Source organism: Pteropus vampyrus, unplaced genomic scaffold (genome assembly GCF_000151845.1).
Source record: "Pteropus vampyrus isolate Shadow unplaced genomic scaffold, Pvam_2.0 Scaffold184, whole genome shotgun sequence".
Classification (NCBI taxonomy): domain Eukaryota; kingdom Metazoa; phylum Chordata; class Mammalia; order Chiroptera; family Pteropodidae; genus Pteropus; species Pteropus vampyrus.
The window spans coordinates 1,894,847-1,916,389 of NW_011888965.1; the positions used below are offsets into that span (position 1 = coordinate 1,894,847).

Genomic DNA, 21,543 nt, shown 5'->3' on the forward strand with positions numbered 1-21,543 from the left:
CATTCTTCCTCTTATCAGTCCCCAGGAAATTCTTACTGTGAATATTTGGAGTTACAGCAAGAGGCAAGAGGAGTGGGTGTGGGAATGGGGTGGGAATGCACGCTGTGTATCTTTCTCTTGTCTAGACTGTGAATACGTAGAGAGTAAGGGCTGTGTATTACTCATCTCTGTCCCTATTGCCAAGCACAGTACTTGGCACAGAGCAGGTGCTCAATAATTATTGAATGATGGAAAGCATTGAACTCCACTAATGAAAGACCATTCTATTGGTAATCAAGAGGCATAAGTTAAGGAAATAAGCTCCCTAGTGTTGCCAAAGTCATTAACCTAGCTCTTAAAGATTGCCTCTTTATCCATAAAATAGAAAAAGAAGTTCAAAGTCCTCATTGCAGAAAGTGTGAAGCAAACTAGCAAACGTTTATAACAATCAGATTCACAGTGAAAGAAATCTGGACGTGAGCCTGGTTATTTAAATTAATTATTCCGCTTCTACCTTTCTTGTAATGCATGCATTATGACATGAACCTTTCAAATTCAGCTTTCTAGAATGCTTGTAAGATGTATTCATGGTCAGGCTGACATTTTACATGATTGCTTCAAAAGCTATGTTGTACCATTTTGTAATAGTACATCAAGATGTTAGGATAGATACTACAAACTTGGCTTTTGCTATCATCTTATAACTTGTAACCCATACGTCAGAGCATGCAAAACCCATAGAAAATTGTCAGAATGCAAGTTTGTGTCCCCTGTTACCTCCTTTAACATTTCTTCTGTGGTGGTTACCTTCCTTGAATCTAAAGGAAAATGTAGGCAGTTTCCATGACTTTTAGATCTCAAGTCTCTTACAATTGCAAACACAGTCTCAATCTAGAAATTAGAATGCGAGACTCCAGCATGCTAGCAATACTAGCAATCTAAACTCGCAGATTTAAAGTTGAAAGTAAAATCTTTTCTGCTTCCCAAGCTAGTTTATTGCAATGCTTACAGGGAACATGGAGCTTCTCCTGTTTGGAGAGCCTGCTCTGCAATTTCCTTGAAGCAGATGAATGCATTTCCTTCACCCTGCCATTGCCCCCTGCCCCTCTTTCCCACTTTTCTCAGAGCTCCATGCCACAAATGTTATAACAAGGATTCTCTGTCTGTGTGCACCATCCTCTCAGATGTTCCTCTTGGACAGAACTCAAATATAGTCTCCAGATCATTTCTCTCTCCTACAGGGCTCACTTCTATTCCATAGAAAACACCCATGCATGATTTTGCCCTGAAAACTCTATGAGTGTAGGAATTGAAGCCCAGCTGTCTCTATGCTACAAGCCTAGGACCCTTTAGCTTCTGCAGAAATGAGTCTGGTACCCCTCTACTGTGCCCCCCAACTTCAGGAAACATACTCTGAGTAGTTTGATGGAAGCCCTCTTCACTAAGCTTGAATTGAAGGATGTAGCATCTCCATAGATATACATATCCTTGGCAGGTTTCTCACGTTACGGCAGCAGCTTTTCCAAACAACCTCTTTATAAATCCCCTTTGCCTCTATTCTATTGACCCTTTTAGGTTTGTGAAGTGGGTGAGAGATGGCTCCCAACGGAGGGAATATGAAAGTCATGAAACTGATTTTAAGAATTTTTTTTTGAAAATTCTGCATATGAAAGTCTGTCTGTAGACATTTTTCTATCTACTGTTTATCTGACTTTAGTATCTCAGTCAAAAATGAGAAGAGCCCAATTTTAGTATCTAGTTACACACTAGGGCTGTGTGTGTGTGTGTGTGTGTGTGTGTGTGTGTGTGTGTGTGTGTGTGTAATCTTACACCTGGAAGGCTTCATACATCAGTAGCCATATAAGATTGTGAAAGGCATTTCTATACTTCGTGGTGTCTGGTGCTTTCACTTGCCACCACAAACATGAACATTATTACAATCCGAGTGTACATGACACAGTGTTTAGAGTGAAGAATTAAGCTCTCTTCTCTTTGAAGTTGATATCTGACCTTTGTAAAAAAGAAGTTTAAAAAGTCAGTATACCTTCACAAAGGTGAACATCTTGTCTATGGAAAGGAAGACTTCATTTAGCAGATCTAAAATTTCTGTTTGGCTAGGAGAGTCTAGTTATAGGACTTTATAAACATGGTCAGTTTGGAATATTAGCTATGCAGAATAGGAAGAAACACTAAACACATTAAAACGGAGAACTCAGAGATGATGCTGAGGGCTTGGCTGAGGTTGGAGATTCTGAAATTGTATTGTTGCTGCTTTGTAGTGTGATTTTCATCAGTATTGTGTAGTCACTCTAGTATAACAGCAGAGCTGGTACTTGCAGTATTGGTCCAGAGTTGGGGCTTTATTTGACAGTTATGGAAGCAAAAAGTTGAAGGAAATTGACAGGGCTAGTGATTATATAGTTTAAGTTGTAAACCATGGGACCTTGCTGGGTAGTGAAGGAAGGGAGACTAGGAGTCAACTAATAGATGGCTTAAATAAAAGGATTTCTGCAAGTGAAGAGCAGGTGTACTGGAAATGAGATGGGCTTAAATGGTTGTGTGATTGTGATCAGAAAATAGGATGTTGTAGTTGGAGATTTCATGAGCAGTGCAGTTCTGAGTAGTCAGATCACACATAAATTTAATAAGGAATGAAAATTCTCTGTAAAATTAAATAATGGATGTTGTAGAGAGTGAGGATATGTGAGGGTGGAAGGCTTTGAGATTCTGTCAGGAGATTTTGAGTTTAAGATTTCGGAGGTAGAATTGCTGGGTCATGTGGCAGTTCTATTTTCAATTTTTTGAGGACCCTCTGTGCTGTCTTCAATAATGGCTGCACCAATTTGCAATCCCACCAACAATGCACGAGGATTCCCCTTTCTCCACATCCTTGCCAGCACTTGTTATTGCTTGGCCTTTTGATGATAGTCATTCTGACAGGTGTGAGGTGGTATCTCATTGTGGTTTTGATTAGCATTTTCCTGATGAGTAAGCCACAGTGATGTAGTGTACAACACAGGGAATAGTCGATAATATCATCATAACTGATAGATGGTTGATAGACTTATCATTCTGATCACATCATAAAGTATATAAATGTTGAATCACTATGTTGTACACCTAAAACTAATACAATATTGTATGCCAACTGTACTCGAATAAAATTTTTTTAAAAGATTTCAGGGGCGGAATAAGTATTTATTCATCATCCAGGTGATGACAAATTACCAATATGTGATGACGAGAGAAAGGAGAGCTACTGGAGTCATACAGAATAATATTAGTAGGATTTGCTGTGGAGAATGAGTCTGTGAGCCAAATGCCAAAGACCTAAATAATGAAACATGGTTGAATTTTCTGTAGATTGCTTCAATGGAATATTAGTAGAATGGTGTTATAGTTGAACAGCATGCCTCTAGAAACAAGGATGGGAGTGGTGAGGTAAGAGAATGAAAGCTATATTAGGAAAAGAAGACCAGTTTATTTATTTAGTGTCTACAATGGATTGAGCTCTTCACATTTATTTCTCATCTTTATTGTAACCCCACATGATATATATTATTTTAACTTGGTTATTATGGAAAATATTAAGCATACATAAAAGTAGAGAAATGACATGATGAACCCCCATGTACCTGTCATTCATCTTCAGCAATCATTAATGTTTTCTCAATGAATCCCTTTTTCAGATGAGAAAACCTGAAATACAGAGTTCAAGCAATTTGCCCATGGTTTCATGGCTAGTCTGCAAATGACTAAATCATAACTGAAACCCAGATCTACCTTTGTTTTTCCCTGACACCATGCTCTTTCCCAATAAGCCATCATTTTCTCTTTTTAAGAACATCTTTCACTCCACTAGTACTTTCTTGTAGCATTGGAAAGCCAACCAGTTGAAACTGGTTAATCTCTCTGCCCTTGATTGCTTAACACCCCATGTACTTTAAAGGTCATTTCTTCTAGGTTGATTGTGAGCAGCATTTCTTCACTTGTAATAACTTCATTATTTCATCTACTTGGTTAACTAACGTTTTTATATTAAAGAATTCTTCCCAGATATTTTCTGACCATACCCTTTTTTTTTTTTTTTTTTTTGGTCCAGGATGCTGCTGCTCTCATGGTTATTTTTTAGTAAACGTATTACTTTTTGTTCAAATGAATTGTGGACTCTATCAGCCAAATACAGGCTTGTTGAGAGAAAAATACAAACATTTATCAAGGATGTAGAAATTGTTTTTTCTAAGTTGATGTTAACACTTAAAATGTTCATAATTACATAACGTTTGTCTATCATCTTCTCAGGTGTTGAAACAGTAATTTCATATTGCTCATCTTTCAACATATCTGGACATTGTTAAATCTCTTTAGAAATGCAAAAATACTCAAGATAAATCACAAATACAACACGAGCTGTCATGTCTCTAATCTTTTCAATTTGACTTTCTTTAAATGGTGGTCTGTTATGTCTTCATTACATTGTCTATTTAATAGACTTTCTTGCTCTGGTAATTAGTTGGCTTATTTATATCTCAACACCTTGAGTGGCTACATCTCATTTAACTTATTGTTCATTAAAGTTCTTGTAACTCAGTGGTTCTCAGCCCTGGATACACATTAGAATCACCTGAGGAACTTTTAGAAAATACTGATGCCTGGGTACCATCCCAGATCAATTACCAATCTTTAGCCTGGCTGTCAGGGAACTTATATTCAGACTTAGCCACCAGTTTTCAAAATTAGCTCATTTAGTCTCTCGACTGACTCCCTCTAGATGGTGTCTACTGTTTTTATCCTTGAAATGCTATTTTCACATTATATTTAATATTCTTATATTAAATTTATAAATCAGTTCGAATACATTTGGAAGCAGTCAAGATAAAAAATCCTTACTTAATAAACTAAATAAAAATCATTTAGACGTTTATGCAAAAGGAAGAAGAATACAAAGGAACGTTTACATGGTTGAGCAGTATTGTAGTGGACTTACTCATTCAGGCTTGTTAAAGTGGGAAGTAGCTGACAAGTCAGATAAGCATTTCCTAATTAAAGAAAGAGAAGATTGAGTGATAACGGGAGAGTTAAAAAGTATGTGAACCTACAAATGACATAGGCCAACAAATCTTCTACTTTTAGAGATTGTATAATGTCACTATAAATTCAAGTAGCTCTGTGTCATACCCAGTATCTCAAATTTTTAGTCACTCATGCTCAGGGATTAGAATTTTTATTTTTCTCTATTTTGTTGACATTACTATTATTATCTAATGTATATGATGACTAGAGATTCAGATATTGGAAGATCTACTCTTTCACAGATAAAACTAAATTTTGGAAATGAATGTTTTATAAATATTTGTATATTTTTATAGAATCACTATAAAATGTTTGGATTGTTTTAGGTGTTTGTTTCTTTGTTGTAATTTAAGCAGTTGGAATTAATTACACTCCAGGGAAAAATGACATTTTTTAATTGTCTTGGTTTCATATTTTCTTGATTCTCTTGTCTTTTTTAGTTTGTTCTTAATTTGTACACAAATGGCAATTACAGTTCAAAGTGGCTACTTTAAGAGATAATATTTGAATGTCAAAAGCTACTTTATTCCTTCTATGATAATAGTGTGTTAAAAGTACATAAGGTAAAATTTTAGCATCTGAGACCAAGTGGAATGCAAGCTTCTGTGTACAGAGGAGATCCTGTAAAAACAGCTCAAAGGAACCTATTTAGCAGAATTTCTGGGCCAGGTCTGATCTGTAGTCTACCAGTCACTCCCATGCCTGAATGGATTCCTTGCTTTCTTATCCTCAGTAGGCTCACAGTTGATCATGTCACAGAGCAGCCCTTGCTGTCTACCCTGGACTTTACCTCTCTAGTCACAGACAGCCCCTGACTTTCACCCATGGATTATCTGATGGTAAACTGTCCTGCTTCCTGTTTTCTCTTATTAGCCAGTGCCTGACTATCCAACAAGATTTTTATAAAGACTATATCCTTATTTATTAGGAATGGAAAATAATTTAGAAATATTCTAGTCCATTGGTCTTAATTTATGGATGAGGAAACAAACTCAGAAAGAAGAGATAGCTTATGTCTGCACTGAATAACATTTTGTAACTTTTTTTATTGGAATATGAAGATAGAGATTATTTCTATAGAGTGTTGTCGAGTTTTATAATAAGTTATATTTTCTTTTGAGTTACTCAAGTTGTATATGTGCGTATTAGTTACAAAAGGCAGACTAGTTTTTTTTTTTTACATAGATAATTATTGGACTATAGCACAGCCACAAGAAAAAAAATCAAAAGTACTTAACAATTCAGATATATCATATTTTATTGAACTTTAAAACTATTTGTTATACCCTATCATCATTATATTATTTTCTCTAGAAAATATGTAGGTTATAAAATGGAGAGTAGTTTTATAATTTAGGAAATTTTCAACTAATGTTTATAAACTTCCAAGTACATAACATTATACTTATATTTTATTTATTTCATTAACATAGTGATCTTGCCTTTGGATATGAAACACTTTATCTGCTATTACAATTTCTCTTGCCTTTTTTTCTCACCATTCCTTGTCAAGTCTCCTTCAGTCCCAGAACTATAATCAGTCATTCAGTATACAGGACTATTAAGTTTATATCTCTCTTTTTTTGCTTACCGCCCCACACACCTTAATCTAATGATTAGCTGCATGCTTTTACCTAGATATGTATCCTCACACACCCCCAAACTCGGTGTAATTAATACTGAACTTGTTCACCTCCCTCTAGAAACTTGTCTTTTAATGTTACCACCACCCCACTTAGTTATATGGGTTCATTCACTAGTAGTATTCTTGACTCTTCTCTCGCCCCTGCCTCCCACATCCATTTAATAACAATGATAATTTTGACATATTTAACACTTAGCATGTGCTAGGCCCTGTGCCAAGTACTTAACATTTCACTCTCAGAACAGTTCTATGAATTAAGAGTTGTTATGATTCCCATTTTACAGTTGGAACAACCATGTGCAGAGAAATTAGTTTCCTTATGTCAGAAGACTCGTAAATGGAACAGCTGGTGTTCAAACCCATGCCATCTGACTTGAAAATCCAGGTTTTTATTCACTGCATGAAATTGCTTACTAAATTGACATGTGTTATAATTTCTACTTCTACAATAGATTTGTATCCATGTAGTCGCCTTCTCTTATTACCTTAGTACAAGCTCTCATTACCTCTTGCCAGGACTATTGCAATAGTGGTATAACCAATTTCTCCAGACTCTCCCTCCCTCCAGTCTATTTCATATACTATTCTGAGATAAATCGTCCCAAAGCATGATGGCTAGGTACATTTAACTGTCCCTAACCCAAAGAAAAATGGAATGACTCCAAACTCACTAGGACTTACAGTAATTTTCCCTCTTTCCCTTCATTAATCCTGTGCTGGAAACAGACCTAATCACTTGCTGAAGCATCATTATCTTTAAATATTGATTTATCTATGGTTAAAGTTGTCTGCTCTATGTTCTCCTTTATGTATAAGATTTTGCAATTATCCATATTATACATCATCCTCGATACATACATCTCTGAATCATGTAATAGCCATCATATGCACTACTTGTTTTCCCTCTGAGACCTTAAAATTCTCTCATATGTAAGCACATATTGTAGGTTTATTCTGAAAATGTTACCAGTGTGTAGTCGATGTGATTATGGTTTTACAATATGATTCCTCAATGTTTACATGAACATTATGAGGTTTGAATATGAAGAAGAAACTCTCTACTTTCTGCCATTAGAACATAAACTTTGGAGTGTCTTTATAGCCTCGTCTAAACTTTCTGTGGTTCCTCTTTTTACCGGTGACATGAATTTGCACCCTGGCTGGCTGTAGTAAAGGTACCGGCTACAGAACCTTATTTTAAAATTCTGTTTTACAAAGCTAACTGGCTCATACAGGAATCAGACACATGACCTTAGCCTCATTAGCACCATAAGCTAACCAACTCTGACATATAGAAATTACACAAGCAAGAAATCATAAGATAAAACAGAACTATAAGACAGCCTGTTAGGAAATAATTTTCTTAAAGAATATATCCAAATAGAAGCCTGCAACTTATGTCAAATTCTCTATCCTGCAGAATTGCTCGTTTTAAGAGTAAAAGCAAAAAGAAAAACAATATACTAGTAGCAGGAGAGATTGAAAGCAAAGAAGTTGTCCTGACATACTATTTTATTTCTTGTATAATGTAGATTTATATAGAAACAGGGGCTCTAACTACCTGTCAGTAATATATTTTTGTCAATTTTCTTGTAGATTTTTATTCATGAAAATACCACTGGTGACAAACATGAGCTAGTGAGTGAAAGTATCCTACACAATTCTCCAAACTACTCTGTCAGTTTATTTCAGTGATTTGTAGTATACTGATTTTTTTTTTCCCCCTGTGGTGTTGGAGTAAAGCAGAAAACAAGTGAAAATTGCTATGGTTCTAGTGGTTTTGATAAATGGACAGCTGCCCAAAATTACCTTTGGAGTGACTTTTTCCCTCCAAGATAAGTGTTACTATTACTATTACTACTATTTTGTTTTCACCTTACAAAGCATGGGGCAGAATTTGATAGTTTTTATTGTGAAAACTGAGGCTTTTTTGATTCTCTTCTGAATTTCATGACTTTGGGGAACTCCTTTAGTTTATATACCACAGTTATTCCCTCCATAATATAGGGATACCAACGTATTGAGTTTGGTGTGAAAATTAACAAGTTTTTCAATCTTCTGGACAAACAGAAATAGCACACATTTGCACAGCCATAGTCATCTCAGAGGTCAAAATCAAGTATTAAGTCCTATGCATACTTCTCATGATTTTGAGAGCTTAAGGCATGTTTTTTCAATTATAACCAATGCTGTTTTTCTCAACCCTTTCTGGTTGTTACCTAAACTAAATTAATTTTATCCTCATACCCTGTTGCTTAGAATTTGGAATTTAGTAAGTAGTTGAAGTTTGAATAAATAGTGAACATGATGTAAATGAATTTTTTGAATGGCTAAAATAGACACATGGATTGAACATATCTGACATTGTCGATACTATACTGATTAATAATAGAACAGTCAGCATAGTCTTATTATGCTTTCCTTATTTTTTTCAATATTTAAGTGACATCTATTAAAAATACAACATAGCTTATCTAACTCTAGTTAAATTTAAAATAAAATGAAATTAAATAAAATTAAGAAATCATATTCGAAAAATTATTTGACTAAGTCAGAAATGTAGAAATTTATCATTAGGCAACCCAGGGTATAGAATTTATGATTAAACAATCTATGAATTTATAGGTTTGATGTATGTTATTTTCACATTTATTATCAAGGAACTTTGAATTATTTTCTTCCTTCTTTCTGCGTTTATGCCTGCCACATATACTAAAAGAAATGTTAATTTGCTGGCCTATCTCCTTTGAGCTGTTCACTACATTTTTGAGGTAAAATAGAAAAGGAGCTATAAAGAAGGAAAATAACAGGAGCTAGCTGAGAGGACTAAATGAGACAGTTATAAAGAGCCTTTCATAGATGTGGCACATAGTATCTTATAAATAGTAGTAATAATAATTATTGATAAGTCCTTGAACTCAATTAGGCTGAGGACTTTGAATTATTAGCATTAATAATAGTTAATGCTATTAATTATAGTAATGTTGATATTAGTATTACTGATACTATTGATATTTTAAGATGATAAAGAATACACATGAAACATAATGATTCAGGCTTAAATATGAAGAAGTTCCCAGTGAGGATTACCATCAACCCATGCGAATTAAGTGTTACATTTTGGAGGGTGCTGGTAGAAAATGCTAGAAGTGGAAGTCAGAAGATCCTTTGTTACAGACCAGATAGCTTAAACTTTATCTTTAAAAACTGTGTTGATGGAAAAAATACTTTGGGAAGATCTAAGTCATAGATTTGAATTTCAGGGACATTAAACATCACCGAGGACAACTCCACTCATTTCTGAGATACTGTGAGGTTTGGTCCAAGGTCACAACATTTTTTTGTGACAAAACAAGGTCTTGAACCTCACACACCTGATATAATGTTAGTGCATTGCCGTTTTCATTTTAAACAACCTGAAAACAGTATTCAGAATGGATATTGTGAAGGGGGTGCCAGATGTCACTCTAGAGCAAAATATTTTTGGTTTTCAATTAGAGAATGAAGAGTTACACATATGCATTGGAGGTGATGTAACTGTATTGACCAAAGTAAAGCAGACTTTTAAAATTTCAGTTAAGACACTTTCATCAAAGCTGCATAATAAATGCCATTTATAGTTAATTCATTCCATATGTCAAACATTTAAAATGCATCCGAAATCAAATATGAAGACTAAATTGTACTCCCATTGAAAAAGCCATGGCAGTTTTCTTTTTGTTCTAATACTAGTTAAGATTTGTTTATTGCACCTCTTTCTTTTAGAACAATAGAAGCTTGAGAACTATGCTTGGTAATATAACAAGAAAGCATGATTATAGGTATAAGTGATGTAAGAAGAGAGTTCTGTTCCCAATCGTTTGTTGTAAGACTGACAAACAATGCATTAACATTGAATAGGTAATTTGCTACTCTATGCTATTTGAAGAGATATCATATTTTGCTCTTCATAAGAACTTTCATATGAGTTTATTTTGGAAGTTTTCTGATACCTGAATGACTTTAAAAATGACAGAATTTCTTTTTAGTAATTCATGGAATAAATTATACGTAACTCTCAATATTCTATATATGTGGTGATAAGCTTCTTAGGGTGGTTTATGACTCACAGATATAGATTAATAGATGTATTCAATAGTGAAGTACTCATTCAAATTTGGTAACAGATCGTTATTGATAATGACAGTGAAAAAGATTTGAATGGCATCTTGATTCATTCCCCGGTTGACAAATGGTCACACTCCAGAACATACTACTAAGATTTATGTTAGATGTCTTGTCATTTGGATTTCTGAAGAAAAAGACTGTGAAGAGAATAATAGAGATTGATACTTAGGGATATGAATAAGATACCTTATCCTACAAGTCTTAGGAAATCAGACTACCCCAGACCTATTCTGAGAATAAATTAAAGATGTCAAGCCTCAGCTCTTTTGTTGTCACTGCAAAAAGAAATACATTTTCTTCCTTTGATATAGCATGCATACTCTTGATAGTGAGATACATACCTGTAATAACTATATATAGTTATATATAGAGAGAAAACAATTCAGTGAGGCTTCCCAACTTTACCAGGACCTAATATCTGTACCCTACCAACTCCAAGTGATTAACTATGCTAGTAACTGGTGTTTACCTTATATTTTAAAATAAGCAAGAGTTACTCTATACATATTGATAGCATGACAATTGTAAAAAATTAAGTAATTAAGTAGCTTTCATATAATATTAATGCATATATTTGATGTCCTCATGGGGTTCAGAAGGCTAAGATAAGAGACATGACCTCTATGAAGAGCTTAAAGATTTAAATAAAATATCTGTTACATATGATACCTTAAATGTACTATATTGTAAGTTTTATCATGAAAAGAAATATTTTTTTTTATAATAATGAAAAAGCAAAGTATTCAAAACTTCTTGTTGTAAGGTTATGAGATCTGTGAAGGACGACCAGATTGTTCTTTATCATTTACTTTTTACCTCCGACTCAGTCTGAAATGGTTACCTTTCAGGGAATAAGAACCAAGTGTATTAGCAAAATTAAAGGTACTTCAAAATTTTTGCTGAGATGTTTTTATGTCCTAACAAATTTCAAACCCAGAGAGTTGTAGAAACAAAATGATGAAATAAGAGATACAGTTCATTTTCTGAGAAAATCTTCATTACCAAGAGCTGACTTGACCAGTGCCAATCATGAATTACCTGATCCCCATGCTGGAACAGCTGGTTTACATTCTTGCATATGTTTCTTATCTCATAATGAATCGACCTTTTGAGTAGCATTGTATTTGCTCATCGGATTTGTTGAGATCAGTGGAGCTCAGCAAAGAGCCATAGAACTGTGTGTCCCACTCAATCCGTTAGACACTCATTCAACATTTTATAAAACTACTAGAAACTCAGTTTAATCATCATCTGTGGAGTCAGTGAAACTGGGTGAGAAAATCATATCCCCTAGGTGCATCTCTGATTTCTGATGCATATGCTTGTGGTGAGATCCACCATTAAAATGATCCTGGGGAGATGCATGTTTACTCATACAGCTAGCCAGCCCCTACAATACCTTGCATAGCCAAATGAAGTGAGGAAGACTTGCTTAAGATCTCAATTCAATTTTGTTTTGGTGCTCTTGACACTCTTAGTACTTGCCTTAACATTTTGGTTTTCAGGTTTGCATGTCACTTTTATTTATCTATGTTTTTACTTTGCATGGATAAAAGGTTTATGCCCTTATTGGTTTGAATTTTGGTTACTTAATGATTTGATTAGTAAAACAAAATAATTTGGTTTGGCATCTAATGGATTATGGTCTGTTTTCCAATTGCTTTTGCTTTTCAACTTCATCCAGAAGAAACTAGGACACTAGATCACCTTGTTTTGTTACCAACAGGAGACTTCCAACTGTAGGTTGCATAGACTGTAAGACATACAGAGCGGGCTGCAAATTCCTAGTGTTGTCCTCTATTTAATAGTCCCAAACTATACAGAAAATATTTGTTGATAAACTAGCATTCTCAAGAAAAAAGGTTGTAATATGTTGTTGTTTCGAGATATTGAAATTATGTTAAATTATACATGGGAGATATTATTTATTTATTGAGTTTAGTGCTCCCAAACTGTGTTCTACAGAACATCGTTCCACAGGATGTTAAAATAAATTTTAAAAAGAAAAGAAAAGGTGTGGGGGCGGGCGGGCACTAGTCAGGGGCATTGTCTTTGGGAAATAAGTTATGGATATGCTATAGATTAAACAAAGATCAACAAGTCTGTTTACTGAATAATTTCTCATGACGTACTATACTACCTTTATTGTAAATTTCTAAGAAGAGCTATGGTATGAAATGCTCCCAAACTCATTTACCCATGACATGTATATGTGTATGTGTGCACGCACGTGCATGCATGTGTGTAATACCTTTTAATACCTCAAGCATGGTGTAGTTTGGGAAAAGTTGGTCTAGCTTTATTCTCATATGCATAGGGCATAAGTGAAATTGGCAAAAGACAAAATTGTTAAAACTTTGTTATATGCCATACCTTAAAGGCCTACAGACCTTATGAGCAAAGCTGCCTGGTTGTAGGAAATTCTCATTGAAATGCTTAGGAAGAAAAAACAAATCAAATAGGATTACTTTAAAAAATGCATTGACAATACCCTTGGTGTTGAATGTAGGAAAGAATAGAATACCTGTAGATACTATATAAATAAACAGTATAGGTTCTATTATACCTCAGAATTCAGAACATTATAAAGTTATGCATGAATGCCAGTCTATTATTGTTAATTAATAAGAAGGATGTTGTTCTCAGAACACATGATTCGTTTATACCAACATACCATAAACATTGTCCAAAGATTTTCTGTTTGTAAACATATTATTTGCTATGTGAGCTACTTAAAACATTAAAACTGTGTTTAACAACAGAATTAGTTGACCCAAAAATAAATCACAGTGGTCGAACTTGAATACTTGTAATAGCAATATTAAAAACCTGGGAGTGCAGTGAGCTATGATCATGAAAGGCCCTCATGTTACAGCATAAAAATTCTCTGTGAACCATTACTGAGAATGGAATAAACACTGAAAAAAAAAGCCCAGATACATATACTACTGGAAACAGTTGCCCTAGTTCTGTAGATTCAAACTGAAGTCTCAGAGACACCTATATGAGAAAAACACTTGTACATATCACTGCGATGGTGTTCATCTCATGATGTTTGCTTCCATTTTGATGGGTTTGTTGGTAGCATGATTCCTGCTGTCACTATGATTTGTGTCTATTATACCTGTTTTCTTTTTAATAAAGGATGCTGTTGCATATAAGCAATGACATGAAGCTGTCTTTTTCAGAAATTGCATTCCATATGCTACTATAGTCATTGCAAAGTTGTGAGTATTTTGCTGCTAACAGAGTACGATTATATTTCATAATGTATCAATTCATGTGTTTCGTTGTTTCATCATGTGAAAGGACCAATGGTTATTTTTGTATTTGTTTTTAAGTAGTGTACACTTTCAAGGAGAAATAGCAAAGCCGGCAATTCAATGTAACTGAAACATACCTTGATAGAAGTACAACCAGATGACCAGGTAGAGGGGAAAATGAGTATATGCAGAAAGCAGGAGGGCAGTACATTGACCATAGTCCAAGAGTCATGGGAGGAGAACATCCAAAGTCAATAGATATCACCTCTCCTAAACTGAGCTGAGGGAGTGTCCAATCCCATAGCCAAGGGTAGAGCAAAGAGATCCCAGGCTGAGAAAACAACCAAAAAATAGGAGGCAAGAAAGCTGGTAGCTGTTTCTAGGGCAGGTCAGCCAGTAGTACTGGGTAGTGTTTTTTTCACCTAGAGCTGCTTTGAACAACCTCATGCCCAGTGGCATTTTCAAGTTGCTGCCTGGCCCCAGAAAGATTTGTAAAATAAATGGAATAGAAAGGTGGAATAGAAAGTAATTAAAAAAAAAAGCTTCAAGAAACCTGGTGTAATTAATTTACAGTCTTCTGGCCAAGTGCCACTGAAGTCATTTCCGACCAGGTACAGGCTGGCAGTACACTCAAGCCTACTATGTCCCTCTTCTTCACTCTTTTCCTCCCTCTCTCTTTCCTTCTCAGGCTAGAAAAAATTCCCACTGTAGTTAGCCAAGAATGCACAATGTTGTAGGACGTAAGGGCAGAAGTACATAGAGCAGAATTCAGCATAGCTCTCCTCACCCCTCAGAATTGCACAAGGGGATGGGACCCTTGGTGGTGGGGGGAGGTAGTGGTAGGTAGCGATAGGCTTTCTGTTACCACATCTGGAAAGTTAGACTCTTGCTGTACCACTGCTCTTTTTCACACACACCTATTATTACCATTCATAAAGTATCTCCACAGTCATTCCTCTTTAATGGAAGGTTTCCAAACACTGGGCTTTCCTCATCCCTGAACCAAATTCAGCATTATCAAGACCATGGGCTCAGTCTGGAAGGAGAAAGAAAGAGTCAAGGCCAGGAATCCTAGAACAACATCTTCTCACCATCCCCACCCTCCCCTGTCCCCCCCCCGCCCCCGCTGCCCCACCACCACTGTATGCACATCCCCTTGCTCATTTTCTGGGTGTTTTTTGGAGGAGCATAGTCACAAATCCATTTCCCCATGAGTACTTTTATTTTTATCAGCACAGCTGCCTGGAAGCATTTGTACATAAAATCTTGCTAGAGAACTTTATCCTCTACCTTAAAGAAACTGACTTTCAGCTATGTAGCTGAAGCAGGGATAGAGATATAACTTTTCATACTAAAGGGACAATTAACAAAGGCTGAGAAGTGGGAAAATCTAAAAGTTAAGGAGCAGTGGATTGCTATATTTAATTGGATTATTGGATAGATAATGAGTTGTGAATGAGATAGTACAAGGTAAGGTTGGAAATGTTCGTTGAGACCAGCCCTTTCAGAGACCTGAGGGCCTAAGGAAGACGCTTTTATTATGTGTGTAAATAAAGTTTTTGGGTAGGGCCTTACCGTAAGGGGACATACGTGAAGAAAAAGCCGGTATGATTCACCAGAATGTTCTTGCCAGTTATAGACCCCTTGCCATGGGAAGCTAAATGTTTATTCCTGTATGATAGAAACAGTCATAGCTGACTGTACAGAGAAAGAAGAGTGAAAAGAGCATTTGTGCAAAAGCTAGGAATGTTCACTTGTCTTTCAGGTTTAATCATTCTGTCTTATTTGGCAAACCAGCTTTGCTCTTAGCCTTAAAATCTTGGCTTTTGTCAGGAAGAGAATCCCTTTTGCGAAAGAATGATAATAATCTTTTATGAGACTTGAATGATCATTTCATTGGAAGGAGTCTATAATTAAATGTGATTTGTAAGCAAAAGATTTTGCCTGAGATTTTGAAGCCATGTAAAAGTTTTCTTCTTTTTTCTTAATATTTATTAAGCTTTTATAGAATTCAGATTCGGTCTGAATAGAAAATAGAATAAACATTAGTTGTATAAATTTCATTAGCACATACTGTTAGCTGTAAGAAGGCATCATCAAAGACTAGGTTGGCATGACTCAACCCCTTTAGAGGTTGGTTGTTTCTACCTTGAATTTTCACTCCTGCCATTCAGAGACCTGGCATTAGGGTGTACCCCAGGTGGCTTGAAAGGGAGATCATATAGATCCTTCAGCCCTAATGAGTCTCAAAAATAATATTGTCATTTACTTTTCAATAGATTTTTGATATTTTGAAAAGGAGTCATTTTCAAATAGTCTAAACTACTGTCTAAACATTAATTAGACATGCGTATTAGCAATGAGAAAAAAAATAAGACTGAGGCAAGGTTGGAAAGGAAAAGAATGACCTAGGCCTAAAGCACGTACCTTCCTAATTAAATGAAACAGTATTTCATTACTGCTTAACCTACTCTGGTCTTACAGACTGACCTTGACTCACTTCCAGGTCACAAGTCTTCCCACACTGTGCTTGTTAAAGTCTCTAGTATTTGAAGTGGCAGTGCTGCTTCATTCCTCAAATCCTGCCTGCCACTTTGGTTCTTTTGCTATATTCCATTTTCCCTTCACTTCTGTCCAACCTATAGTTCTTATGTGTTAAAAAGCCTCTGCTAGCAGATAGCAGCTCAACTTTACTTTTTTTAGACCCAGTTTTCGTTGATGCATCTCAAGCCTTAATTAATAATGAAGAACTTGCCAAACATAATGTTTCCTGATGTTGCATGGGCTTTAGCAGTAAGGTAACTTAGTCGTAGTAGAAACTGAAAGAACTGTAGTTATACTTTTAAAATGGTTTGTTTTGCTATTATCACTGTAGAAAATGCTTTATAAATAGCATTTCAAGAATGATATTTTTCTGAATCCCCATATAGCTGCCAGAATGTTTCCCAGCATCTTTTCTTATGTCTACTGAGAAAGTGCTGTGTTTAGATACTGGTCAGTTCTCAAATATTTTCATGGATGACAGCATTAAGTATCAATTATACAAAACCTCAGATAATTTGTCTAGGATTTCATTTCCTCTTCTGAGGGATCTCTCTGAGTCCTTGAGAGAAAGAACCATTTGGGTAAGGAAACCGAGGAAACAATTTTAGAGCCCCAGACATGGTGAATTCACAAATCTATTTCTTCTCTGTTAGTTCTAATCTTCATATAAGAAGAAAGTTGCTGGTCAATCAATCATGATCTTCCTGCAGTGAAAGAGGAGAAAGAAAAGGAAAGGAAAAGCAAAGGTTAGGCTGATATTCTATTCCTAAAGAATATCAGAGAGAAATTTAGAGACATCTTCACTATACTGCTTTACCTGATCCCCTTCTAGATTAATACTTAATGACTCATGAGACAAATATTTCCTCACTCTGAATTTGCCAAGGGACAATATTGCCACCAAATAATCAGCATGAATGGGATTTGAAGAATAGAAAAGAATAAAGGGTAAATTACCTAACTCATCAGCTTAATTTTTAAGACCGATTCATTCATTCATCCACTCAGCAAAAGTTATTGAGTGCCTACTAATGTGCTAGATACTTTACACAAGGGGATGGGACCCTTGGTGGTGGGGGGAGGTAGCGGTAGGTAGCGATAGGCTTTCTGTTACCACATCTGGAAAGTTAGACTCTTGCTGTACCACTGCTCTTTTTCACACACACCTATTATTACCATTCATAAAGTATCTCCACAGTCATTCCTCTTTAATGGAAGGTTTCCAAACACTGGGCTTTCCTCATCCCTGAACCAAATTCAGCATTATCAAGACCATGGGCTCAGTCTGGAAGGAGAAAGAAAGAGTCAAGGCCAGGAATCCTAGAACAACATCTTCTCACCATCCCCACCCTCCCCTGTCCCCCCCCCGCCCCCGCTGCCCCACCACCACTGTATGCACATCCCCTTGCTCATTTTCTGGGTGTTTTTTGGAGGAGCATAGTCACAAATCCATTTCCCCATGAGTACTTTTATTTTTATCAGCACAGCTGCCTGGAAGCATTTGTACATAAAATCTTGCTAGAGAACTTTATCCTCTACCTTAAAGAAACTGACTTTCAGCTATGTAGCTGAAGCAGGGATAGAGATATAACTTTTCATACTAAAGGGACAATTAACAAAGGCTGAGAAGTGGGAAAATCTAAAAGTTAAGGAGCAGTGGATTGCTATATTTAATTGGATTATTGGATAGATAATGAGTTGTGAATGAGATAGTACAAGGTAAGGTTGGAAATGTTCGTTGAGACCAGCCCTTTCAGAGACCTGAGGGCCTAAGGAAGACGCTTTTATTATGTGTGTAAATAAAGTTTTTGGGTAGGGCCTTACCGTAAGGGGACATACGTGAAGAAAAAGCCGGTATGATTCACCAGAATGTTCTTGCCAGTTATAGACCCCTTGCCATGGGAAGCTAAATGTTTATTCCTGTATGATAGAAACAGTCATAGCTGACTGTACAGAGAAAGAAGAGTGAAAAGAGCATTTGTGCAAAAGCTAGGAATGTTCACTTGTCTTTCAGGTTTAATCATTCTGTCTTATTTGGCAAACCAGCTTTGCTCTTAGCCTTAAAATCTTGGCTTTTGTCAGGAAGAGAATCCCTTTTGCGAAAGAATGATAATAATCTTTTATGAGACTTGAATGATCATTTCATTGGAAGGAGTCTATAATTAAATGTGATTTGTAAGCAAAAGATTTTGCCTGAGATTTTGAAGCCATGTAAAAGTTTTCTTCTTTTTTCTTAATATTTATTAAGCTTTTATAGAATTCAGATTCGGTCTGAATAGAAAATAGAATAAACATTAGTTGTATAAATTTCATTAGCACATACTGTTAGCTGTAAGAAGGCATCATCAAAGACTAGGTTGGCATGACTCAACCCCTTTAGAGGTTGGTTGTTTCTACCTTGAATTTTCACTCCTGCCATTCAGAGACCTGGCATTAGGGTGTACCCCAGGTGGCTTGAAAGGGAGATCATATAGATCCTTCAGCCCTAATGAGTCTCAAAAATAATATTGTCATTTACTTTTCAATAGATTTTTGATATTTTGAAAAGGAGTCATTTTCAAATAGTCTAAACTACTGTCTAAACATTAATTAGACATGCGTATTAGCAATGAGAAAAAAAATAAGACTGAGGCAAGGTTGGAAAGGAAAAGAATGACCTAGGCCTAAAGCACGTACCTTCCTAATTAAATGAAACAGTATTTCATTACTGCTTAACCTACTCTGGTCTTACAGACTGACCTTGACTCACTTCCAGGTCACAAGTCTTCCCACACTGTGCTTGTTAAAGTCTCTAGTATTTGAAGTGGCAGTGCTGCTTCATTCCTCAAATCCTGCCTGCCACTTTGGTTCTTTTGCTATATTCCATTTTCCCTTCACTTCTGTCCAACCTATAGTTCTTATGTGTTAAAAAGCCTCTGCTAGCAGATAGCAGCTCAACTTTACTTTTTTTAGACCCAGTTTTCGTTGATGCATCTCAAGCCTTAATTAATAATGAAGAACTTGCCAAACATAATGTTTCCTGATGTTGCATGGGCTTTAGCAGTAAGGTAACTTAGTCGTAGTAGAAACTGAAAGAACTATAGTTATACTTTTAAAATGGTTTGTTTTGCTATTATCACTGTAGAAAATGCTTTATAAATAGCATTTCAAGAATGATATTTTTCTGAATCCCCATATAGCTGCCAGAATGTTTCCCAGCATCTTTTCTTATGTCTACTGAGAAAGTGCTGTGTTTAGATACTGGTCAGTTCTCAAATATTTTCATGGATGACAGCATTAAGTATCAATTATACAAAACCTCAGATAATTTGTCTAGGATTTCATTTCCTCTTCTGAGGGATCTCTCTGAGTCCTTGAGAGAAAGAACCATTTGGGTAAGGAAACCGAGGAAACAATTTTAGAGCCCCAGACATGGTGAATTCACAAATCTATTTCTTCTCTGTTAGTTCTAATCTTCATATAAGAAGAAAGTTGCTGGTCAATCAATCATGATCTTCCTGCAGTGAAAGAGGAGAAAGAAAAGGAAAGGAAAAGCAAAGGTTAGGCTGATATTCTATTCCTAAAGAATATCAGAGAGAAATTTAGAGACATCTTCACTATACTGCTTTACCTGATCCCCTTCTAGATTAATACTTAATGACTCATGAGACAAATATTTCCTCACTCTGAATTTGCCAAGGGACAATATTGCCACCAAATAATCAGCATGAATGGGATTTGAAGAATAGAAAAGAATAAAGGGTAAATTACCTAACTCATCAGCTTAATTTTTAAGACCGATTCATTCATTCATCCACTCAGCAAAAGTTATTGAGTGCCTACTAATGTGCTAGATACTGTTATAGGCTCCAGAGACACCACTGTACACAGAACAGACAAGTTTTTCTGCCTCCTTGGAGCTTATATACTAGTAAGGAAAATTTTATAAGTCAAATAACTTTTTAATTACCAAGTATGTTAGAAGGTGATAAATGTCATGGGAAAAAGAAAACAAGAAAGAAGATGCTGGGGGTGTTGGTATTTGAGATAGGGTAGTCAGGAGAAGCTTCATTGACATGGAGACACCTAATTAAGGAGCTAACTGAAGTCAGTCATTCAGATATATGGAGAAAGAGCATCCCGGGAGTATCATATATATCCATAAAAGTGAAAGTAAAATATTTGACAATGTATTTTCTTTAGGTAAGTTAAAGTATGAGGCAAGTTCATCATAGCAAAATATAATATGGAAAATTTGTACTGCTGAGTTACATTTAAGTCAGAAATTAGCAAACACTGATAGCCATTTGTCAAGTGCTAATAATATACTCTTAAAAGGGGTCACAGTATTTGTCTAGGAGGAGGTAAAGATAAGGGTCTATCAGTTGGCCTGATGTTATCTGTTTGCCTTACTAGCAGTCTCTGTGATACACATCTTTGTCTACTATGAGGGCTGATTTAAATTTATAAGGGAAAAAAAATAGAATTGGACTGAAAAGGTATTGGAGAATTTAGAGGAATGCTTAAATGCATTGTTCAGTTTGTTCAAATTTAGAAACCATAAAAGCTGGTTGCTCAAGCTAATATTTTCAAGATAACATGTTAGGTATGTACACAAATGATTCCCCAAGTCCTTGGAAGGCAGGTTGGGTTTTGGTTGCTGAGAAATGTTTCAGTCGAAGAATCCTTAGAAGCAAATTGGTTCACATCTTGAACATTTCCCAATGCAATTGTTTCGCTAAGTGTACTCCAAGGTGCCCTAGATTCGGATTTTTCCCAAGATGCATCAGAGGTTATCCTATAATCATGTTCATATAGAGCAGCTCCATTTTCATCTGTTTCATAAATTGAGATTTTGTGTAAGACTTCATAAAAAGAAAGTGTTCTTTAGAT

At 35.7% G+C, this 21,543-nt stretch overlaps 1 protein-coding gene across 1 annotated transcript in view; it reads left to right on the forward strand.

Annotated features, from left to right (window-relative positions):
- Window positions 1-21,543, forward strand: part of DIAPH2 (diaphanous related formin 2) — a 791,459-nt gene that overhangs the window by 529,921 nt on the left and 239,995 nt on the right. The gene's annotated exons all lie outside the window — the stretch shown is intronic.